At 43.6% G+C, this 21,908-nt stretch overlaps 1 long non-coding RNA gene across 2 annotated transcripts in view; it reads left to right on the top strand.

The window, feature by feature from the left end:
- The first annotated feature begins 845 nt into the window (after positions 1-845).
- The window catches only part of LOC131382069 (uncharacterized), a 30,784-nt gene continuing 9,721 nt past the window's right edge, over positions 846-21,908 (top strand). Inside the window, exons 1-4 of one of the 2 annotated variants that reach the window (XR_009211230.1) lie at positions 846-990; positions 10,218-10,372; positions 16,197-16,272; positions 20,026-20,207. This is a non-coding gene — a long non-coding RNA (uncharacterized LOC131382069). Of the gene's footprint in view, positions 991-10,217; positions 10,373-16,196; positions 16,273-20,025; positions 20,208-21,908 lie in introns of those variants that run through there. The other variant, XR_009211231.1, reaches the window with a different exon arrangement.

Genomic DNA, 21,908 nt, shown 5'->3' with positions numbered 1-21,908 from the left:
CCAGCCTGCCACGCCGGCCCTGGGCAGTGAGGGGCTTAGCAACTGGGCCAGCAGCTGCTGTGCTCAATTTCTCGCCGGGCCTTAGCTGCCTTCCCGCGAGGCAGGGCTCGGGACCTGCAGCCCACCATGCCTGAGCCTCCCCCTGCCTCTGTGGGCTCCTGTGCAGCCCGAGCCTCCCCAACGAGCGCCAACCCCTGCTCCACGGCGCCCAGTCCCATCGACCACCCAAGGGCTGAGAAGTGCGGGTGCACGGCGCGGGACTTGGCAGGCAGCTCCACCTGCACCGCCCCCTGCCCCACGGCGCCCAGTCCCTTCAACCACCCAACAGCTGAGGAGTGCGGGTGTACGGTGCAGGACTGGCAGGCAGCTTCACCAGCACCCCCATGCAGGATCTGAGGCAGGATCCGTTGGGTGAAGCCAGCTGGGCTTTTGAGTCTGGTGAAGATTTGGAGAACCTTTATGTCTAGCTAAGGGATTGTAAATATACCAATCGGCACTCTGTATCTAGCTCAAGGTTTGTAAACACACCAATCAGCACCCTGTGTCTAGCTCATGGTTTGTGAATGCACCAATCGACACTCTGTATCTAGCTACTCTGGTGGGGCCTTGGAAAACCTTTGTGCCGACACTGTATCTAGCTGATGTGGTGGGGAGGTGGAGAACCTTTGTGTCTAGCTCAGGGATTGTAAACGCACCAATCAGCGCCTTGTCAAAACAGACCACTTGGCTCTACCAATCAGCAGGATGTGGGTGGGGCCAGATAAGAGCATAAAAGCAGGCTGCCGGGGCCAGCAGTAGCAACCCGCTTGGGTTCGTTTTTTTGCGGTGGTAGTTTTGTTTTTTTTTTGATGTTTGTAATGAACTCTGCTGCTACTCAGTGTTTGGGTCCCCACCGTCTTTATGAGCTATAACACTCGCTGAGAAAGTTTGCGGCTTTACTTGTGAAGCCAGCAAGACTACAAACCCACGGGGAGAAACGAGCAACTCCAGGTGAGTCTCTTTTAGAACTGTAATTCTCACCGTGAGGGTCCATGGCTTCGTTCTTGAAGTCAGTGAGATCAAGAGCCCACCAATTACCAGACACGCTAGGAAATTCTTTGTGGGCTTTTTAAGGCTCAGGAAGTAAAGTTGAACAATGGAAATAACTTTAAGAACAGTGAAACTTACTGAAAGGACCAATATTTAAACTTATGCCCTGTCACCATTGTTGAAAGTGTTGTTTTAAAGAAAACAAAATTTGTGAAGTTCTTTGCTTTCTAGGGAATGTTGGTCATTCGAATTTCTGAAAAAACAGCAGAAATCTGAGCTAGAGGACCCACTGAAAGCAGAAGCAATAATCATATCTTCATGCTGATTTAGATGTTGACAGAAAGCTGAGTGTGAAATTCTGCTGCACATCACAAAAAGGAGAAATCATTTAAGTGTGCTGAGCCCTAATAATGAAAACTTGGATAAACCACCTAACAGAGGACAGTGGTACTACTCACCAAAAATAATTGCTCCAATTTTATCAAGCTGCTGTCATGCCAATATATATATTTTTAATTCCCTTAGTTTCTTAGGCCCAAACATGACCATTTAAAGACTTTCCATCTCAATTGTACAGACAACCATAGAGAGGTCTGTGATTGTATATGAAATGGTTCATGTTTTTACATCATGAGATTAGAACTATATGGTCTTCAAACAAGATGAAACGTGTTCTAGACCTATTATGTAATATGCTACAGTTATATGCCTAAAATAAATGAATCATCCTACTTCAAAGCTTTCTCTTTCTGACTAATGTTACTATGGAGGTTTTTCAATGACAGAAGTTTTTGACGAGTTCTTACTGCAGGTTTAACTTTCTTTCATAGTTTTAAAAATCATAATTATAGAAAATAAAGCGATAAATTTACCTTATTTAACCTGATTTGACAAACACTAACTGGACTGACCTTTGTAAAATGGACAATAGGGCCAGAGGTGGTGGCTGACACCTGTAATCTCAGCAATTTGGGAGGCCAAGGTGGGAGGATTGCTTAAGTTCAGGAGTTTGAGACCAGCCTGGGCAACATGGTGAAACCTCATCTCCACAAACAATGCAAAAAATTAGCCAGGCATAGTGGCGTATGCCTACAGTCCCAGCCACTCAGAAGGCTGAGGCAGGAGGATGGCTTGAGCTCAGGAGGCAGAGATTGCAGTAAGCCAAGATGGCACCACTGCACTCCAGCCTGGGTGACACAGTGGCACTCTGCCTCAAAAAATAAATAAAAATAAAATATAAAAGTAAAATAGACAAGAGGCAGCCACAAAGAAGGCAGGGAATAACAAGCCCAGCCCCAGGGTGCTCACCTAACAAGCCTGAACTTAGCCCAGGTATACCTTGACCCTGGCACGGCCCTGTTCTCTTTGCCTTCTCTTGGCATCAGTGGTGGCATGTTCTGTGTTGGCTCATCCTCCTGCTTGGTGCCTCTGGCAGTGGTTCCCCACCATGAAGCCTTGACACGTGAGGTGGCACCCAAAGTGTTCCTTCCATGCATCCACCTTCCTCAGGGAAACAGTTGATATGCATAATGAAAATAGAAGGAAAACATTCTATCTAGCTGACCTGTAAAATTGTATAATTTCCTTTAATGTTCTGGATTTCTAAACATTCTTATCTGATTTTATGATAAGATTCAATCCACCGTATACTCTGTGAAAGATTTTTCAACCAGTAAGAATGAAGGGCAAGTTCCATTTTGACTTTGTAAGGAATAGGCAAAAGCAATTGCTAGTGTAAGTTTCCCTTTTGCGAAAGAAATGAGTCTTACTGAGGCCCTCTGCCCCGTTGCTCATATTTCTTCATGTTTTGCGTGTGTGTGTGTGTGTGTGCGTGTGTGGTAAAATATGCATATCGTAAAATGTGCCATTTTAACCATTTTCAAGTGTACAGTTTACTGGCATTAAGTATATCAAAATTGTTCTGCAAGACCGGGCACGGTGGCTTACACCTGTAATCCCAGCACTTAGGGAGGCTGAGGCCGGCGGATCACCTGAGGTCAGGAGTTCGAGACCAGCCTGACCAACATGATGAAACCCCATTTCTACTAAAAATATATAGAATTAGCCAGGCGTGTTGTCAGACACCTGTAATCCCAGCTCCCCAGGAGGCTGAGGCAGGAGAATTACTTGCACCTGGGAGGCAGAGGTTGCAGCGAGCTAAGAGTACACCACTGCACTCCAGCCTGGCTGATAGAGTGAGACTCAAAAAAAAAAAAAAAAATTGTTCTGAAAGCATCACCACAATCCACCTCTAAATTACTCTTCATTATCTCAAACCGAAACTCTGTATCCTTTAAACAAGGACTCCCATTTCCCCCCACCAACACCTCCTGGCAACCACCACTTTCTGTTCCTATGAATTTGACTATTCTAGGTATCTCATGAGCAGAATCATACAGTATTTGCCCTTTTGTGACTGGCTAACTTCACAGAGCATATTGTCCTCAAGGTACTTACATGTTGTAGTATGCATCACACTTCCATTCCTTTTTGTGGCTGAATATATTATTCCATTGTGTGGATGTACCGTATTTTTGTTTATCTAGTCATCAGTTGAACACGGTTGTTTCTATCTTTTGGCTAGTGTGTGTAATGGTGCTATGATTATAAGTATACAACTATCTGTTGAGATGCTGCCTTCAATGCTTTTGAGTTTATACCTAGAAGTGGAATTTAATTTTTGAGGAACTGCGGTCCTCTTTTCCACGGTGGCTGCTCCATTTTTCATTCCTACCAGCAATGAAAAAAGGCTCCAATTTCGGCCGGGCGCGGTGGTTCACGCCTGTAATCCCAGCACTTTGGGAGGCTGTGGCAGGTGGATCACGAGGTCAGGAGATCGAGACCATCCTGGCTAACCCAGTGAAGCCCCGTCTCTACTAAAAATACAAAAAATTAGCCGGGCGTGGTGGCGGGCGCCTATAGTCCCAGCTACTCGGGAGGCTGAGGCAGAAGAATGGCGTGAACCGGGGAGGCGGAGCTTGCAATGAGCCGAGATCAGACCACTGCACTCCAGCCTGGGTGACAGAGCAAGACTCCGTCTAAAAAAAAAAAAAAAAAAAAAAAAACTCTCTAGTTTCTCTACATCCTTACCAATTATTATTGTCTTGTTTTTTTCATAGTCATCATCCTATGGGTATGAAATGGTATCGCACTGTGGTTTTCATTTGCAGTTCTTTGATGATTAGTGATATTGTCACTCTCTGTGTTTTCGGACTTGATGTGTTCTTATGAGTGTGTTTGTTATGGGAAAAGACTATCTTGCTAAGGATGCCCTTGACTTGGGGAACAGGTAAAGCTCAACACTCTACCATTTCTTTTCAGAAGGATTTAATGCACCTCAATTATTCTTGAACAGATTCGAGGAAGTGACTAAGCTTGTGGCTACATCATCCACTTCCTTTCATTTCCAAAGAAAATGAAGTGCCAGCCATTTCCTTCCCTTTGTTCTTTCCCTTTGAGCACTGCCCTTAGGGTAGTCGTCCCCTAGGTTCAGCCAGCATGAAAGACGTTTGAGAAGGGCTGAGGACAGGTGGGCAATTAACCCCAGTGCTCAGCTCAAACAAACCCTGTGGCTGAGCGTGGTGAATGAGGGTATTACTGCAGAGGGAAGGCACCTAATGTGTCACAGACAGTATCACACAGGAGACCAAACGGCTCAGTGGATTTATGACAAGAACAACTGCCTGCATGTGGGCTGTGCTTAGGAAAGCGGATGAGTCGTGGCACAACGCTGGAGCTGGAGAAATCATTTGTTAGTGAAAAATGTGCAAACTGGTTAAAAATCGTTTCCATGTCCAGGGAACTAGAATTCAGGTGGGAGCCTGACAGTTGCCACATTTAGAGACTGTTTTCAAAGATGTGTGGGAAAACAGAGACTCCATTCTCACAGCAAGTTAGCTTGAGAAGAAATTACTAGACAGAATCATCGTTTGTATTAACTTGAGGATGACTCTCACTAAGCAATTCGATGCTCTTTCCTAGGGGCCTTAGTCAGACCTAGAATCTGCGTAAAAGGATATAAAGTTCACTAACTTAAAATAAAGAAGTGTGATCTAAATTACTGAATACTGTATTTAAAATAAGTGAAGTTTTAGCCAGTAATATACACCAACACAATTTTCCAATTTTTGCTGTAATTAATAGATTAAATGTGAGTGATGCTGCTAAGGAGTGTTTTGCTTTCTTGGTAATTTAACCCATCTAAATCCTTATTCATATTTAATTTGCTAAGCAATCTGTTTCCTCATAGATGGTACAAAGGTAAAGTTTAGCTCAGTTCTTGTGTGCATTAGAGGGATTTAAATTATTAAGATTTTACTGCAGAGACTGAACCACTATGCCAGGTTGAAATTTCTATTGTGAACATCTAATTATCCCATACACCAGTTGCCGGGAATATTGTCTTTGGAATGTCAAATTATACTCACTTCATGGTTTCTTTTACTTTTGTTCAGTAAAAGACTTAAAATTGACTCCATTATATTTCGGTTTTGGACTTATATTTCAAACACTCTATAAGTTGACAATTTGTCTGTGGCTCATCTTTACATCAAAGTAGGAGGTTTCCCTAACAGCACACACAAGCCTCAAATGGTATGAATAGGAATTCAACATTTTTATGTGGCTTTTTTCCTCCCTCTCTTCCTCTTCCTTCCCTCCCTCCCTCCCTCCTTCCTTCCTTCCTTCCCCTCCTCCTCCACCTCTTCCTAGCCCTCCTTGCCTTCCTCCTTCTCTTCTGGTTGACTTGGTAATTTGGCACTCTCACATAACAGCAGATCTGGTTTAGGATCTATTCTATAAAGGAGGTTGCTTTGTTATTCTTTTCAGCCTAGATAGCAGTATTATGGTGGTAACTGCCAATTGGTCATCTACTTAATTATACCTTAAGCAGAGCAGATCCCATTTTCTGGAATGACATATTAATAGAATATTCTGACTGTTTACTATGCAAAACCTACCGCCAATAGCACACAGGATGGGTACAGAGTGGCTCTGGTGCTTTCTAACAATTCCTCCCCATGACAAAGCTGTGCCAGGTGTGGCTGAGAGGAGCTCCATGGTCCTGGCTTGGTCTTGGTCTTCTCTCTTTGTTAATGCCTACTTGGCCTTTGATCTTTCATCATCCATGCTGGCCCAGTTGTTCACATCCTGGACTTGTCAGTTCAGAAGAAACTGTTCTCTTGGTTATTTTAAATACTTGTATGAATGGTGCCTCATGCCTGCAATCCCAGCACTTTGGGAGGCTGAGGCAGGTGGATCATAAGGTCACGAGTTCAAGACTAGCCTGGCCGACATGGTGAAACCCTGTCTCTACTAAAAATGCAGAAATTAGCTGGGCTTGGTGGTGGGCGCCTGTAATCCCAGCTACTTGGGAGGCTGAGGCAAGAGAATCGCTTGAAACTGGAAGGCGAAGGTTTCAGTGAGCCAAGATCGCCCCACTGCACTCCAGCCTGGGTGAAAGCAAAACTCCATCTCAGAAAAAAATAAAAGTGTCTGTTTTTATTCCTCAAAACTACACTTTAATAAAATGAACTATTTCCCTAATTAGGTGTTATAAATGTATGCAGATGCTGAGTTGCAACCTCCAACTCTATAAAATGGTTTAGCAATGACTAATTACAACGTATTTCCTCTGTGCTGTGGAGAGGGATTGCTGGTGGCTGGACTTACCTGGCCTTTACTTTTAGTGGAGGCTATGTTAAGCATTGCCCTCCATTACTGAGGAAACCTCTTCTAGAATACTTTTCTCCCAGATGAGTTCTCTGACCTCCTTTAAGTCTTTTCATTGAAGCTCCTCATTTGATGCTGCAAACTGTCCTCCCCATCTCCCTTACCCTGTTTATCCTGCCGTGTTTTTTCTTTACCCGTAGCATTTACCTCTTACTCACCTCCAATTACATTTACTTATATTCATTGGGCTTATTGTGAAGGTCCTCTCTCAGGCCTGCAAAACATAAGCTCTGTAAGGGTGGAAATCTTGGTCTATTTTATTCACAGACTTATCCCAAGTGTCTAGGACAGTCCCTGGCACACAGTAGGTGCTCAATAAATATTTTGCTGAATAAATTTAACATGAAATGTAGCAAATCATAATTGCTGTTATTTATTGTGTACCTCCTATGTTTCAGGTGCTGTACTCAGTATTTTTTTAAACATATTATCATGTTTGATTCTTCCAACAACCTTGTGATGTTGGTACAATTATCATCATCATTACTTTACATGTGGTAAAACTGAGGTTTAGAGAGGTAAAATCATTTGTGAAAATTGCTCAGCTAGTAGAAATTAGACCAGAGATTTGGACTAGACATGCCTACTCTATGCCTGACTTCTTAGTCACTCTCCTATAATGGCCTATAATAGCAGCTACATAATGTGTGGGCCCAATGACAAAGGAAAACGCAGGTTTCCTTGTCAAAAAAACTCTTCAAGTTTCAAGATGGTGGCAACAGAGCATTAAACGAAGTGCAGGGCCCTGTGTAACTGCACAGGACGTGTTCATGAAGCCAGTCCTGAGCTAGTCAATCTATATCCCCAGCTATAGCATTTGAGGGGCAGACACTGCAATTTCTTTCATCCTCATTTCAGGATGGCTGACATCCACTCTAGTTTTTAGTTAGAAAGAAAAGCAGAGATTAGTTCATTGGACTCATTTGACAGAGAAACAAGTCTTAGTGAGGTGCTACTTATAAAGGGAAACATTTTCTTTATGCTACTGTAAAGCTTAAGCATATCCAAGAGGCAGTCCCCTTGGTATTGAAAGGGACCATAACAACTAGAAGTAGACATTTTTTACTATAATCAACAGAACAGGAGTCATTGGTGGTGCTTAAAATACAGATACTTTACTTTGGGAGGCCCAGGCGGGGGCCGATCACGAGGTCAAGAGATGGAGACCATGCTGGCCAACATGGTGAAACCCTGTCTCTACTAAAAATACAAAACTTAGCTGGGTGTGGTGGTGCGCACCTGTAGTCCCAGCTACTCGGGAGGCTGAGGCAGGTGAATCACTTGAACCCGGGAGGTGGAGGTTGCAGTGAGCCAAGATCATGCCACTGCACTCAAGTCTGGGTGACAGAGCAAGACTATCTCAAAACAAAAATACACATACCTGTCAGGGTCTTAAAGCAAAGAGAATTGCGAGGTTTCCTCATGATGTTACCTTCATTTGCCTTCATATGCACTTCCTTAAAAATGGGTGATGTGCATCACACTTAAATGTATCATTTGTCTAGGGTTTTTGGTAGAAAAAAACGAGCCCACAGCTTCAGATGATTGTCTCAGGTTGAAATATCCTTCCCTACATTCCTCCCTACCTACGTTTCTCTTAGATTTCAGGGTCTGATTGAAATTATGGCTCCTCTGTCTGACCTGTTTGAATTTAACCTAACTCAACACACATTTGTTAAGTAACACTTTCTTCATCGTATAATAGAAAGGTGTAGGACACATCTCATATAGATGACACCCTGCACCACCCCTCGCATTTGACAACTGCTCAGGAAACATTCTTGATGAATTCATTGCTTACCCAATGTCGACTCCTTTTTTACAAAGAGAAGGTAAATTCAATCAGGATGATGATGGGCTCAATTAAAAATGCTTACGCCCTTGGGCCCTCTTATGGGTAGGAGTAGCCATGTGACCCGGATTGGTGACAAAATTGAAGTCCATAGGGAGAGGCTTCTGGGAATCTATTGTTTATCTCATGAAAAGGGACAGGCTCAGCAACATACTCCCTTTCCTTCTCTTCCCCCTTCTTCCTACACCATTTCTGTGCCTGTGTTGCAGGACTTTTCCTTAGCTCAGCTAAAGACAGGATCCTTGTCTGTCCCACGGCCATGAAAATTTAGGTTCACACAGTTTGAAGGGTGAGTAAAACAGGGTTTTATTGGGTAAAAAGGAGGAAAAGGGGGAAACAGGGACTCTCCACAAGGCCAGTCTCTTAGATGTTGTTTGAATCCCAGGTTCCACACAGGAAGAGGAGAGGCCAGGCTCCTCCCTGCTGCAAACATTGTGAACTTCCTGTAGCTCCACCTCATTGCGCAGGCTGGTTGGAGTTCCTCCAAGGACCCCCTCCCACCTGGCTGTCTCACCTGCGGTACCCAGCCTGCAACCACGAAGACAAAAGCCACAGTCAGGACAGCAGAGCAGGAAACTAGAAGGACCATGGTTGAAGGACCCTCCATGGCTTCCTCAAGTCTGCCCTGCTCTGCCAACATGTGGACTTTTTATTCAGCTAAGAAAAACTAAAGCCCTATTTGGTGAAGCCCCTGCAGTTGGCTTTTTGTTACATGTAGCCCAAAGTCATCCTAACTGGTACATTGTGGACACCATAAAAAGCCCTGTCAGAGGGGAATCTAGAGCCAACTGAACCTAAGGAGAGAAAAGGAGGCAGAGAAGATGAGAAATTGGCTGTGTCACAGAGGCAACTGCACAGCAAAACATCTCTGTACATAAAATGCTGGGCAGAGCCGCCTCTTCTGTCCCTTCTCATTTTTTGTTTACTCACGAGCAGCTGAGCAGCCCAAGCTTTCCCCTACACTGACAGGCACATCCAAGCCTCTTCCCCCTTCCCTCGGGGGCCTGGAGCACCTGCTTGAAGAGTCAGCCTTCCTTTGAGAATAGTTCAACATGAATTTGAAGCTAGTTGAAGAAACTCAGTCCCTGAATCATTAGCCTAAGTATCTGGCATGACAGAATGGGTCTGTTCTAGCAGTGAGAAATGACCTTGACTGTTCTTGGATGGTAAGGGCAGAAAATTGAGAATAAAACTCTTTCGATTTTTAAAAATATAATAAAGTCCTCAAAATAGCTATATCCTTTAAGTCTCTTGATTTATTGAATAATAAAATAAATAGGAAGTACCAGGACTTTACTTTCATAAAAAAATCTATTCTTCTAAGTATGTAGACCCATATAGCAAACTGGAGCTTGCTTTACTCATTAATTCTATGGTGTGTATGAATGTTTCCAGGTATTTGCTTTCTTCTCGGGTCATTTAAGATTATTGATTCCTCCTTCTCTAGTGTAGAGCTCAATTCTCCAAAGACTGGTTAGCAAAACATTTTCCAGCTCACGTTGCCATTTAAAAATGATTATGCTCAGTGTCTTCAGCTTAAAGTTTCCCTTCTTGGCTTCCATATGCTAACAGTTCGTACACTTCTCTTTTTTGCTTTCTTTTTTAGGGCGGATTCTACAGTCTTCAGCCCTTTTGCTAACATTGCCTGACTGCTTTCTCCTGGTGGCTCAAACAGCAACAGAGACAATGGCTAAACCAGATAAGCTGCAGAGATTTGTTTTTTTTTCATAACCAAAAGTTTCTGGAGGACATAAAATCATTGTAAGTAGTCATGTGTAGTCTTTTGGCTCAAAAGTAAAATGCTAAGTTACGCATTAGTTGTTGCATAAATTTGCATATTGATATGTACAATCTCAACGACTTTAATAGCATCACAGATTAGCAGAGACAGATGCACACAGACACACACAGCCTGACATTCAGAGACTCCCAGGCAGAAACAAACAGCCCAAGGAAAAAGTGGGGAGGGCTCACCAGGAGCAAGGAGGATTGGAAGGAACACAGGTTTTTAAGGGAAAGATGGAGGGCCTGGATGGGCAGAGGGTTCTCCCCAGCTCTTGCTTTATGTAACCTTCTGGTCCTAGGCCCCCACTCCCATGCCCTGTCCTTGGAACTTTCCACTTGGTCCTGAGCAGAGGGCAGGAGAGATGATTTATGTCGGTTTGGCATGAATCAGAAGATCCTGAAGTACTAGGGTCCCAGAGGAGCATTTAGGCTTGTTTTAAGAAAAGGAGAGGAAGATTCTTAAAGGATGATATTTCCGCTTGTTTGTTTTTTGTTTTGGTCTTTCACTCTTCTGTGGCATCCAAATATAGAACTAAGGTCTTGGCTGTCTGCACACCTAGAGGCCTTTAGCACTCTGCCAGCAAGGATCAGGTGCTGAAAGAAGATTCCACACTGGTCTGATTTGCAAACCAAAGCCCCAATTGATTAATTTACTGAGGAAAATAAGCACTTCAGGGTGCCACCACCAGAGAGTCTACGCCCTTCTAGGAATACAGGTGCCTGGGAAAAGTCATTCATAATCAGGACAAACAGCAAGGGATTCTTTAAGGAATATCTTCTATCTGCTTTGAGAGGCTACGTGACACTACCGCCACAATAATTATGTATTATACATGCCAAGTAGGCGCAGCTCAGTGCTGGAAACATATTCTTGAATTCTTAGTCTTGGCCTCTCATGTCTTAAGACTTTATTCCCACCATCTTTTGTTTTTGTGTTTACATTGGATATTGAAACATCAACATTTTTAATATCAATGAACATCTTTCACTCAAACATGTATTGAGTTCTCAATCTAGGCTAAATTCTACAACAGCACTTAGGGACTGCAGTGGAGACAAAGATGGATAAGACACAGGGCCAGGACCTAGAAAACTCACAATGGTGAGGGGAAGATTACACAAATACATGTGGCTGTACCACAGAGGAAAATTACTTTATATAAATATCCAGAATGTGCTGTAGGGATTCAAAGGATGAGAAACGGAATCTGTTTGACGAGATGGAAGGAGGCTGATTCATAGAGGCGGCATTTAAGTTCAGACATAAAGAATAGCTATAATTGTAGCAAGCAGAAGTGTTCAGGTGAGTCAGTAGCAAAGAAATGAAGGAGAGGGAAGAGGAGGAGGGAGAGGGAAGTAGCCCGTCTGGAAGAAGGGGATGGTGTGGAGGCACATCCAATGTTCTGTTCAAATGCATGCCTCATGCTTGGGCTGGAGGTACAGAGGACGTTAAGGAGAATCGTGGGAGTCAGAGCCTGTTGGGCCTACGGTGGACAGCCTTGACGCCAGGAGCTTCATTGTACGGACACTGGGCACTCACCGGGTTTTGCCCAAGAGAAGGTTGTGATCTGAACTGCAGTTCTAGAATATTAATTTAGCCTCAGAATACAGAATGGACTGGAGAGAGAGAAAATAAAGGATGAGGAGGCCAATGTGGAAGGTGCTATAGGAATTCAAATCAGAAATAATGAGGATCTGCCTGAACCAGGACAGCACAGTAGGAATGTAAAAAAAAAAAAAAAAGTGGACCAGGCGCAGTGGCTCACGGCTCTGTAATCCCAGCACTTTGGGAGGCCGAGGCAGGTGGATCACCTGAGGTTGGGAGTTCGAGACTAGCCTGACCAACATGGAGAAACCCTGTCTCTACGAAAAATACAAAATTAGCTGGGCGTGGTGGCGCATGCCTGTAATCCCAGCTACTCGGGAGGCTGAGGCAGGAGAATCATTTGAACCTGGGAGGTGGAGGTTGCAGTGAGCCGAGATTGCACCATTGCACTCTAGCCTGGGCAACAAGAGCGAAACTCCATGTCAAAAAAACAAGAACAAAAAACAAGAGTGGAGGTGATATAAGAGATAGAGTAGAGATAGAAGCAGTAAGTCTTGGCAATGAGCTGGTTGCAGGAGGTACAAGAATGAGTCAAAGGTGACTAATAGAAGCTAAGATTTACTGAGGGCTGTGCTAAGTGCTCTTGTATTAATGCATGTAATACTCTTGAATTAAGTGCTTACATGCATTAATTCATTTGATTCTTCTAATGACTCCGTGAAGTAGATACTATTTATGTCCCCATTTTATAGATTACAAAGCTTTTTCAAGTTGGCATAGCTAACAGGAGTCAGAATTTCAACCCAGGTCTTTCTCGAGTCATCTGTCATACTGATTTCCCCACGACTGTGTTCATTCCTACTCCAAGCCTTGCATCATGAAGTTCCCTGGCTGGAATGGACCTTGTCTCTGAATTTATGCTTTCCGGTCTTGACTCACAGAAACAAAGTGAAAGTAACCATGGTCCTGAAGACAAATCTAAGCACTCAGTCGATGTGGGTAGTGTTTTGGAACAAATAACAGAAAACTCTACCATTTTATTCATAAGGGCAGTTTTTTAAAAATTCTATAACAGCAGTTGGTATCATGATTAAGGTTTTCATTTTATTTATTACTTTGTTATGGTAAAACAAAACAAAACAAATTCTGCCTGAATCATCTTCCGTGTTTCAGTAGAAAGGCTTTTTCCTATCAGTACGCTTAGTGCTTTGTAGATCTTTTCATAATCAACCTTGTCTTAACTCAATGGCATTGTTCCCTTGGTCTCTGGACTGGGTCTGAGCTGATCTAGGATGATCCAGGATGATTAGAGACCATCTTCATTCCTCCAGCGCTGGCCCACGTACTCTCACCAGCTCTAGCCAGTTCTCAGGGTTAGACTCTTGATTTGCCTTTTGTCTTTCTGCTTTCTTCTTCATATGGAAACTACAGCACCAAACATTCTTTATTAGAATTCAGGTGTTATACAGAAAATCATAGTGTCACTTTCTTAAACACATGGTATGCCAGCAGCTTTCAGAGTGACAAAATGCAGCTTTATTCAGTAATTACAGTCTGCCCTCTGCAAGTAAGGAACTAATCTCACCAAAAAACAAAATGTGGCATTTTCTTTTAACTAAGGAGCTTTTTATGGCTTGCTGTCAACTTATTTCATTGCCCTAATAATTGGAATAGTCACTGAAGTAACAGTTAACTGCTCCCATATTATGAACAAGAGCAAAACAAGCAGGATCAGCTGAAAGAAATCACATGAGTGAATGCCTGTGCGTGCATGTGTGTATGCCTATATGTCCCAGAAACTGTGTGTGCATGTGTGCATATTGCGCACGTGTGTGTGTGTGCATGTATGCTTGTTTTTAAATTTAAGCCCCCAATACTTCAGTAGTGAAAAATGCCCCACACTGACTGGGCTCACACCTGTAATCCCTGCACTTTGGGAGGCCGAGGCAGGCGGATCACCTGAGGTTAGGAGTTTGAGACCAGCCTGGCCAACATGGTGAAACCCTGTCTGTACTAAAAATACAAAAATTAGCTGGACATGTTGGCATGCGCCTGTAATCCCAGCTACCCGGGAGGCTGAAACAGGAGAGTCTCTTGAACCCAGGAAGTGGTGGTTGCAGTGAGCTGCGATCATGCCACTGCACTCCAGCCTGGGCGACAGAGCAAGGCTCTGTCTCAAAAAAAAAGAAAAAAGTAAAAAGAAAAATGGCCCACACTACAGAGTAGTAAATTATGAGGTGGCTTTCTTGCTGTGGAACAATGGGCCTCATGATTTTACACCATGCCAATTTTTTTTTTTTTTATTTTTGGCAAGAGGAAGTGGTTGTTTAATAAATAACTGTATGTAGGGGGTGCTACCATCCAGAACACCCTGAAAGGCCACCAGCTTGCCTGCACAGAATGTTCCAGAACAGGAAAGGATTGGGGACATCTTGGCCACCTACCACCCCTGACAGGACACCACTGTCCCATTCTACTTGGCCCCTCGTGTCCCTGATGGTCCCTAAAAATGGATCAGGCTGTGTATCTTTCTTTCTCTTGGAAGCTGAATTATACCAGATTAACATTGAAAAGACCTCCGTTATTCTAAGTTGGTTTTCTTTTCCTTTTCCCTCATAAGACTTTAAATTAGAGTTTCTATGAGTTATCACTTCAAATTGCTTTTAATAAGAAACCAGTCTGAAAGCACGAATTCTTCAAGCACAATAAGAGTTGCATTGGAAGTTTGCTTTCATCCTAATCATCTTGCTTCTTTTTTGTCTGGAGGGTAGGATCAACCTTGGATAGCTCTTACTATCGTTTTCATTCATTTAGCATAGAAATAAAATGTTGATAAGTACCTTTTGAGAGGGAGACATCTTGGAATTAGTTACTTAGTACCATTACAAAGCAGTCTATATGGCTTCTCAACAGATTGATCTTGTCTTTTAGGCCCTGGTATATTTCTCTTCTAGAGCCCAGTGGTTTTTAAACTTCATCTTGCATCAAAATCACCTGGGAAACTTTACAAAAACTTGTAATGTCCAGTGATTCAAATTAAATGGGGTAAGGTAGAGCCAGTATATCTGTACTGTTTAAAAGCTTCTAGGATGATTCTGATGAATCAGAGGAAGACTACAAATCACCATTCCAGACCCTAAACTATTGGTTTTAAAATCACTTTAGATCACCTGCAGCACTTTTTAAAAGTACTATGCTGAGGCCCTACTTAAGACCAAATATATCAATATCTGGGAGAAGAGCCAACACATTGAATATTTATTGGAAATTCTTCAGGTGATTATAACATACAGCCAAAGCCAAAAATCACTGATAAGTCTAGATTTATAAGTTTATGCCAAACTGCACAACATGATTTTACTGAAACATCAGTGGCACAAAAGTGGTATAAAAGGTTCCATTACGGCCGGGCGCGGTGGCTCACGCTTGTAATCCCAGCACTTTGGGAGGCTGAGGCGGGCGGATCACGAGGTCAGGAGATTGAGACCACAGTGAAACCCCGTCTCTACTAAAAATACAAAAAATTAGCCGGGCATGGTGGCGGGCGCCTGTAGTCCCAGCTACTTGGAGAGGCGGAGGCAGGAGAATGGTGTGAACCCAGGATTACACACCACACAGCAAAGCTTCTTAAATATTCTTGTTAACATCTCTTTTTCCAAAGCTTCTTTAGTTACTAAAAATTTATAATTATTGTCTCTTTCCCAGAAACATTTTTATTTCAGTGTCATCTCAAGCCTCGTTTCCCCATAGTGGGACCCTTTCTCCCCATACTGCTTCTCAAATCAAACTCGGCAAAACGTTCATTCCTCACTCACATCAAGAGCCTCAAGGTATCCTTTCAAAATTGGGAATAAATTATTGATGCATTAAGTTTTGGAAAAGACTAGAAGATGGAATCCCTAGACCAAAACAAATAATTTTCAGACAGAGCTAAAATACCTTGTGACGTTAGAGAATCTCTCATCTATGAAAACTGACAAATTACACAACAGTGGATTGGCTGTCCAAAAGCTGCTCCTTGCATCTGCTTTGTCGTATTGCCACAGTATATCCCCTTCCATGGACATATTAACAACTATGTAGCCAGATTCCCATGACCATACATTTTGGGGTTCTACTGCTGTCATTGTGTTAGGCAAGTACAAACGCAAAAAGTTTTTGAAGTTTAAATCCTTAATAGAAGTTCCCAAACTTTTTGTGGTCCTGGGTCCCTTTGAGGGTTTGATAAATACAGATCCTTTTTTTTTTTCCCAGACAGAGTCTCACTCCCATTGTGTCCAGAATTGGTGGGTTCTTTGTCTGACTTCCAAAAACAAGCCGTGGACTCAAGGTGAGTGTTACAGTTCTTAAAAGAAAACCGGCATGTCCAGAGTTCATTCTGATGCTCAGATGTTTGAGGTTTCTTCCTGCTGGTGGGTTTGTGGTCTCGCTGACTCAGAAGTGAAGCTGCAGACCTTCATGATGAGTTACAGCTCTTAACACAGGGAGTCCCCAGTTGTTCGTTTACGCTGGGGCCGGGGAGGGGCAACGTGGTTCATACGCTCGCTGGTTTCAGGACTGAAGCTGCAGACCTTTACCGTGAGTGTTACAGCTTATAACAACAGTATGAACCCAAAAACTGAACAGCAGCAAAAGTTACTGCAAACAGCAAAACAACAACTAACTCCCACACCCTACAGAAGAGAATCCCACTGGGTTACCGCTGCGACCTGCAACAGCCTACTTTATATTCTCTTATCTGGCCCCACCCACATCCTGCTGATTGGTCCATTTTACAGAGAGCTGATTGGTCTGTTTTACAGAGTGCTGATTGGTCTGTTTTGACAGGGTGCTGATTGGTGTGTTTACAATCCCTAAGCTAGACACAAAAGTTCTCCACCTCCCCACTGGATTACCTAGATACAGCGTGTCCACACAAAGGTTTTCCAAGTCCCCACCAGAGTAGCTAGATACAGAGTGTCGATCGGTCCATTCACAAACCCTGAGCTAGACACAGGGTGCTGACTGGAGTGTTTACAAACCTTGAGCTAGATACAGAGTGCCTATTGGTGTATTTACAATCCTTTAGCTAAACATAAAGGTTCTCCAAGTCCCCACCAGAGTAGCTAGATACAGAGTGTGGATTGGTGCATTCACAAACCCTGAGGTAGACACAGGGTGCTGATTGGTGTGTTTACAAACCTTGAGCTAGATACAGAGTGCTGATTGGTGTATTTACAATCCCTTAGCTAGACATAAAGGTTCTCCAAATCTTCACCAGACTCAAAATCTTCACCAGACTCAAAAGCCCAGCTGGCTTCACCCAACGGATCCTGCCTCAGATCCTGCATGGGGGCTGCTGGTGAAGCTGCCTGCCAGTCCTGCACCGTACACCCGCACTCCTCAGCTGTTGGGTGGTTGAAGGGACTGGGCGCCGTGGGGCAGGGGGCGGTGCAGGTGGAGCTGCCTGCCAAGTCCCGCGCCGTGCACCCGCACTTCTCAGCCCTTGGGTGGTCGATGGGACTGGCCGCCGTGGAGCAGGGGGTGGCGCTTGTTGGGGAGGCTCGGGCTGCACAGGAGCCCACAGAGGCAGGGGGAGGCTCAGGCATGGTGGGCTGCAGGTCCCGAGCCCTGCCTCGCGGGAAGGCAGCTAAGGCCCGGCGAGAAATTGAGCACAGCAGCTGCTGGCCCAGTTGCTAAGCCCCTCACTGCCCAGGGCCGGCGTGGCAGGCTGGCCGCTCCGAGTGCGGGGCCTGCTGAGCCCACGCCCACTTGGAACTAGCGCTGGCCGCAAGCGCGGCGCGCAGCCCCGGTTCCCGCCCGCCCCTCTCCCTCCACACCTCCCCGCAAGCTGAGGGAGCCGGCTCCGGCCTTGGCCAGCCGAGAAACGGGCTCCCACAGTGCAGCGGCGGGCTGAAGGGCTCCTCAAGCGCGGCCAGAGTGGGCGCCAAGGCCGAGGAGGTGCCGAGAGCGAGCGAGGGCTGCCACTGTGCTGTCACCTCTCCCCGTCACCCCGGCTGGAGTGCAGAGGTGCGATCAGGGCTCACTGCAGCCTCAACTTTCCTGGATCAGGTGATCCTCCTGTTTCATTCTCCCATCTCAGTCACCTGAGTAGCTGGGACTACAGGTGTGTGTCACTATACCAAGCAAATTTTTTTTTTGTTTTTTTTTGTTTTGAGACAGCGTCTCACTCCTGTCACGGAGACTGGAGTGCAGTGGTGCGATCTGGGCTCACTGCAAGCTCCGCCTCCCAGGTTCACGCCATTCTCCTGCCTCAGCCTCCCGAGTAGCTGGGACTACAGGCACCCACCACCACGCCCAGCTAATTTGTTGTATTTTTAGTAGAGAAGGGGTTTCACCGTGTTAGCCAGGATGGTCTCCATCTCCTGACCTGGTGATCCACTCACTTTGGCCTCCCAAAGTCCTGGGATATAGATGTGAGCAACTGCACCCAGCCTCAGATCCTTCTTTTGAACACAGATTCATAAAATTTTGCATAAAATTACAGAGGCTTTTTGGAATCGACTAAAGTACATTGACAACCCTGTGGTCCATGGACTCCACGCTGAGAGCCCCTGCAGTAAAGCTTGGTTAGAGCAATTGATGTGTAATAAATTTTGATTGTGTTTAAATACTTGGATTAAAAAAATTCACAGAAAAGGAAGGTTAGGCAATATCATCACATTGAGAAACACCAATTGCCTGTACCTTTGACTTAATTTATAAATGTCTACAAAGCTTGAATAAAATCAAGGTAAACAGTTGAGTTACTTGGGTTACCTTTATTTGGATTGTATAATTTTCCACTTACTTCTTGACAGTCGTGTGAAGAATGACGATAGTGACATAAAATGATGATAGTGATATAAAATTTGATGTCAGTTTACAAAGCAGGTTCACACACATATATTTTATGTTTCATTTAATTTGCACAAGAAAAGTGAGCATTAAAGAAATTAAATGACTTACTCAAGGTGACACAGTAAGGAAATGTTTGAGAGGGGCTAGAACCCTGGAATTCTGGCTCCTAGGCCAGTGCTAATTTTTCCCATCCAGTTGTTTATTCTCTTCTCACTTCCCAGTGTCTCAAGTTTGTAAACTCCTGATCCAGTCAGACTTTCACTGTTAGAATTCAGGTATTCATTCATTCGTTCATTGATTCGTTCCATAACCATTACCATTCATTCATTGAATCATTCAATAACCTTTAATATGTCACTTGGGCAAGGCAGGCAGTGTGAATCAATTTAAGGAACTAGGTAATATGTAATAATAAATTGCCACAGGGTTTTAAGGCAGGCCTGTCCACATCCAGCAAAAAGGCTCAGGGAAATCTTTATGGAGGAGGTGACATTCTATTTTACTACATGCAAATAAGTGGAAAGATGTTAACAGATAAACCTAGGAAAGAAGGTAGCAATGCAGGCAATGAGGAAAATGTGAGAAAAGGCACAGGGGTGAGTATCACAGGGGAACGGGTCATGTCCGTTTTGACAGGCATGGTCTTTAGAAAGTCCTGGGCAACAGGCTGGAGTGGAGGTGAGGCTGGCAGGCCACATGGGGGACTGTGCTCCCACTTTGAGGGGTAATGAGGTCACAGAGGGCTAGAAACGGAGAAATACCCCTGTGCTAAGCTTTGAGATATTTTGATGGTAGTGTAAAATATGAGTTAGGTAAGGAAGATTCTTTTTTGCAGTCTCAACCTTGTTTTATATTCATTCAACATCTTGTCTGAGTTTAGTTCTTAAGGCTAGACATTAAAAGTAAATATTTATCCAGAGTTTTAAAAACTGGGGTCTATGGTTCTTTGCAAACTCCATTTAAAGGGTTGAAGAGGTTAATAGCTTTCCTAAGATTATACTATATTGTGTATGGATTTCTCTCTTTTTCGCAAATTGAGGAGAAGGGCCATAGCTTCCATCAGCTTCTCTAAAGGGTCCGCGATCCACAAAAGAATTGCTGCTTAAAGCTTAATGGAAGTAGGAGAACAATTTTGAAATTGCCCTATGTAAGGATGGCGTTATGGGTTAAGATGTGTGTAATAGTCATTGGAATAGGCTGTATTAGTAATCCTACTAAATTTTTTTCTTTTTTTTTTTGCCAGAGATCATAGAGTATTAAGATGAATGGATTTAGAGATATGACTTCTCTTATTTAACAGAAGTAGGAACCAGGGATTCTGTTACATAGTGTGCTGTTCAAGATCACCTGGATGGTTCTGGAACTAGGGAAAATCCTTACAGAAATACACAGGCCATATCTTGTATTGCCATCATTAAAAAAAAAACCCACAAAATTCACAACTAAAAATTACTGATACAGAACAGTAATAGTTGGTAATTAGTGTTATCGTGTTACTATTAGTTATATTGTTGGATATTTTTTAAAGCATGAAGTTATTAGTTTCTGTATCTGATTATAAAAACATAAGTTTCCAAAGTTTTTAAATCTCTTTAAAATTATTTCTATAAGTCACATCAATAAATTTTTTTTCTGTAATTAGTTTGCTGTTAAAATAACCGTTGGATCATCAGCCTTTTCTGTCTCTAGTCATAACTACACTATTGTTGAATGACATTTAAAACATTTTTTTCTTTAAAAATAAACATATCATGGCTGGGCACAGTGGCTCATGTCTGTAATCCCAGCACTTTAGGAGGCCGAGGCAGGAGGATCACTTGAGCTCAGGAGTCGAGACCAGCCTGGGAAATATAATGAGACCTTGTTTCTATTAAAAAAAAAAATTAGCTGGGCATGTGCCTCTGTAGCCCCAGCTACTCAATGGGCTGAGGCCAGAGGATCTCTTGAGTCCAGTAGTTTATAGTGAGCTATAATTGCACCACTGCACTCCAGCCTGGGCAACAGAGTGAGACCCTGACTCATAAATAAGTAAGTGAAAAATAAACATGCCCATCTAATCTTGTTCCAGCTGAAACAAGGGCTGGGTTCTGCCATTGACCCACTCACTTAGGATGCATGTAAAGTTTCAGATTCTGAAGTTAAAAATTGAAAACTTCAAAGCTACCATCAATAGAAATTGGAAGATGCTAACTATGGCCAAGGATAAACAGAGTCTGTTTCCTTATCTAAGAAGAGATTTCACAAGGAAGCAACCTAATCTTACCAAGGAGCTCCTGGGGAAACAGGCAGGGCCAGTGAGTATTGTCATATAATCCATGAACTCAAACTCAATGAAAGATAGATTCTGGTTCCAAGTTTCTGGATATTTTGAGGTTAATAAGAAAAGGTGCCACAGCCTGGCCAACGTGGTGAAGCTCTGTCTCTACCAAAAAATACAAAAAAAAAAAATTAGCTGGTTGTGGTGGCATGCGCCTGTAATCCCAGCTACTCAGGAGGCTGAGGCATGAGAATCTTTTGAACCCAGGAGGCGGAGGTTGCAGTGGGCCAAGATCGTGCCATTGCATTCCAGCCTGTATGACAGAGTGAGACTTTGTCTCAAAAAAGAAAAAAAAGAAAAGCTGCTGTCTCCCCCATACCCTTTTCCTTTCTTTCTCCAAACTGCCACCCCAAAACTGGCCTTTCTAGTAATAAACCTGCCCTGGCAAGACACCGGGCTGGAGGGAGGAGGAGTGCTGAGATCTGGCAACAACACAAAGCTAACTAACCCTCAGGAGGACTAAACCAGAGACACTGGCCTCACTAGCAATTTACTGTAATGACTCTGCTCAACTATTCTCACAAGAGAAAAAGATCAAAAAATATCATGGTGGTCAGATTGTGACTAGTATCAAAGCAATTTCACAAGACCCAACTTACGCCACAGGGAAAAAAAATGTGAAAGGGCTGGTAACAGAATTTTTTTCTTGAAGGAGAAACATCTCTATATTTAAAAATCTATCGGTGGTTCATTCTAGTTGGTGAGGTTGATCTCTAGACATAGTTGGGATGTGCTTAGAGTGACATATAGGAAGAGTTCAACTGCTCTGCAGAAGCAATGCCCAGGAAGTTGGGGGTTCTCAGTGAGTA

The sequence above is a fragment of the Hylobates moloch genome, unplaced genomic scaffold, assembly GCF_009828535.3.
Source record: "Hylobates moloch isolate HMO894 unplaced genomic scaffold, HMol_V3 SCAFFOLD_20, whole genome shotgun sequence".
NCBI lineage: Eukaryota > Metazoa > Chordata > Mammalia > Primates > Hylobatidae > Hylobates > Hylobates moloch.
The sequence above is the reverse complement of the archived record's forward strand: the minus strand, read 5'-3'. Positions and strand labels throughout refer to the sequence as shown.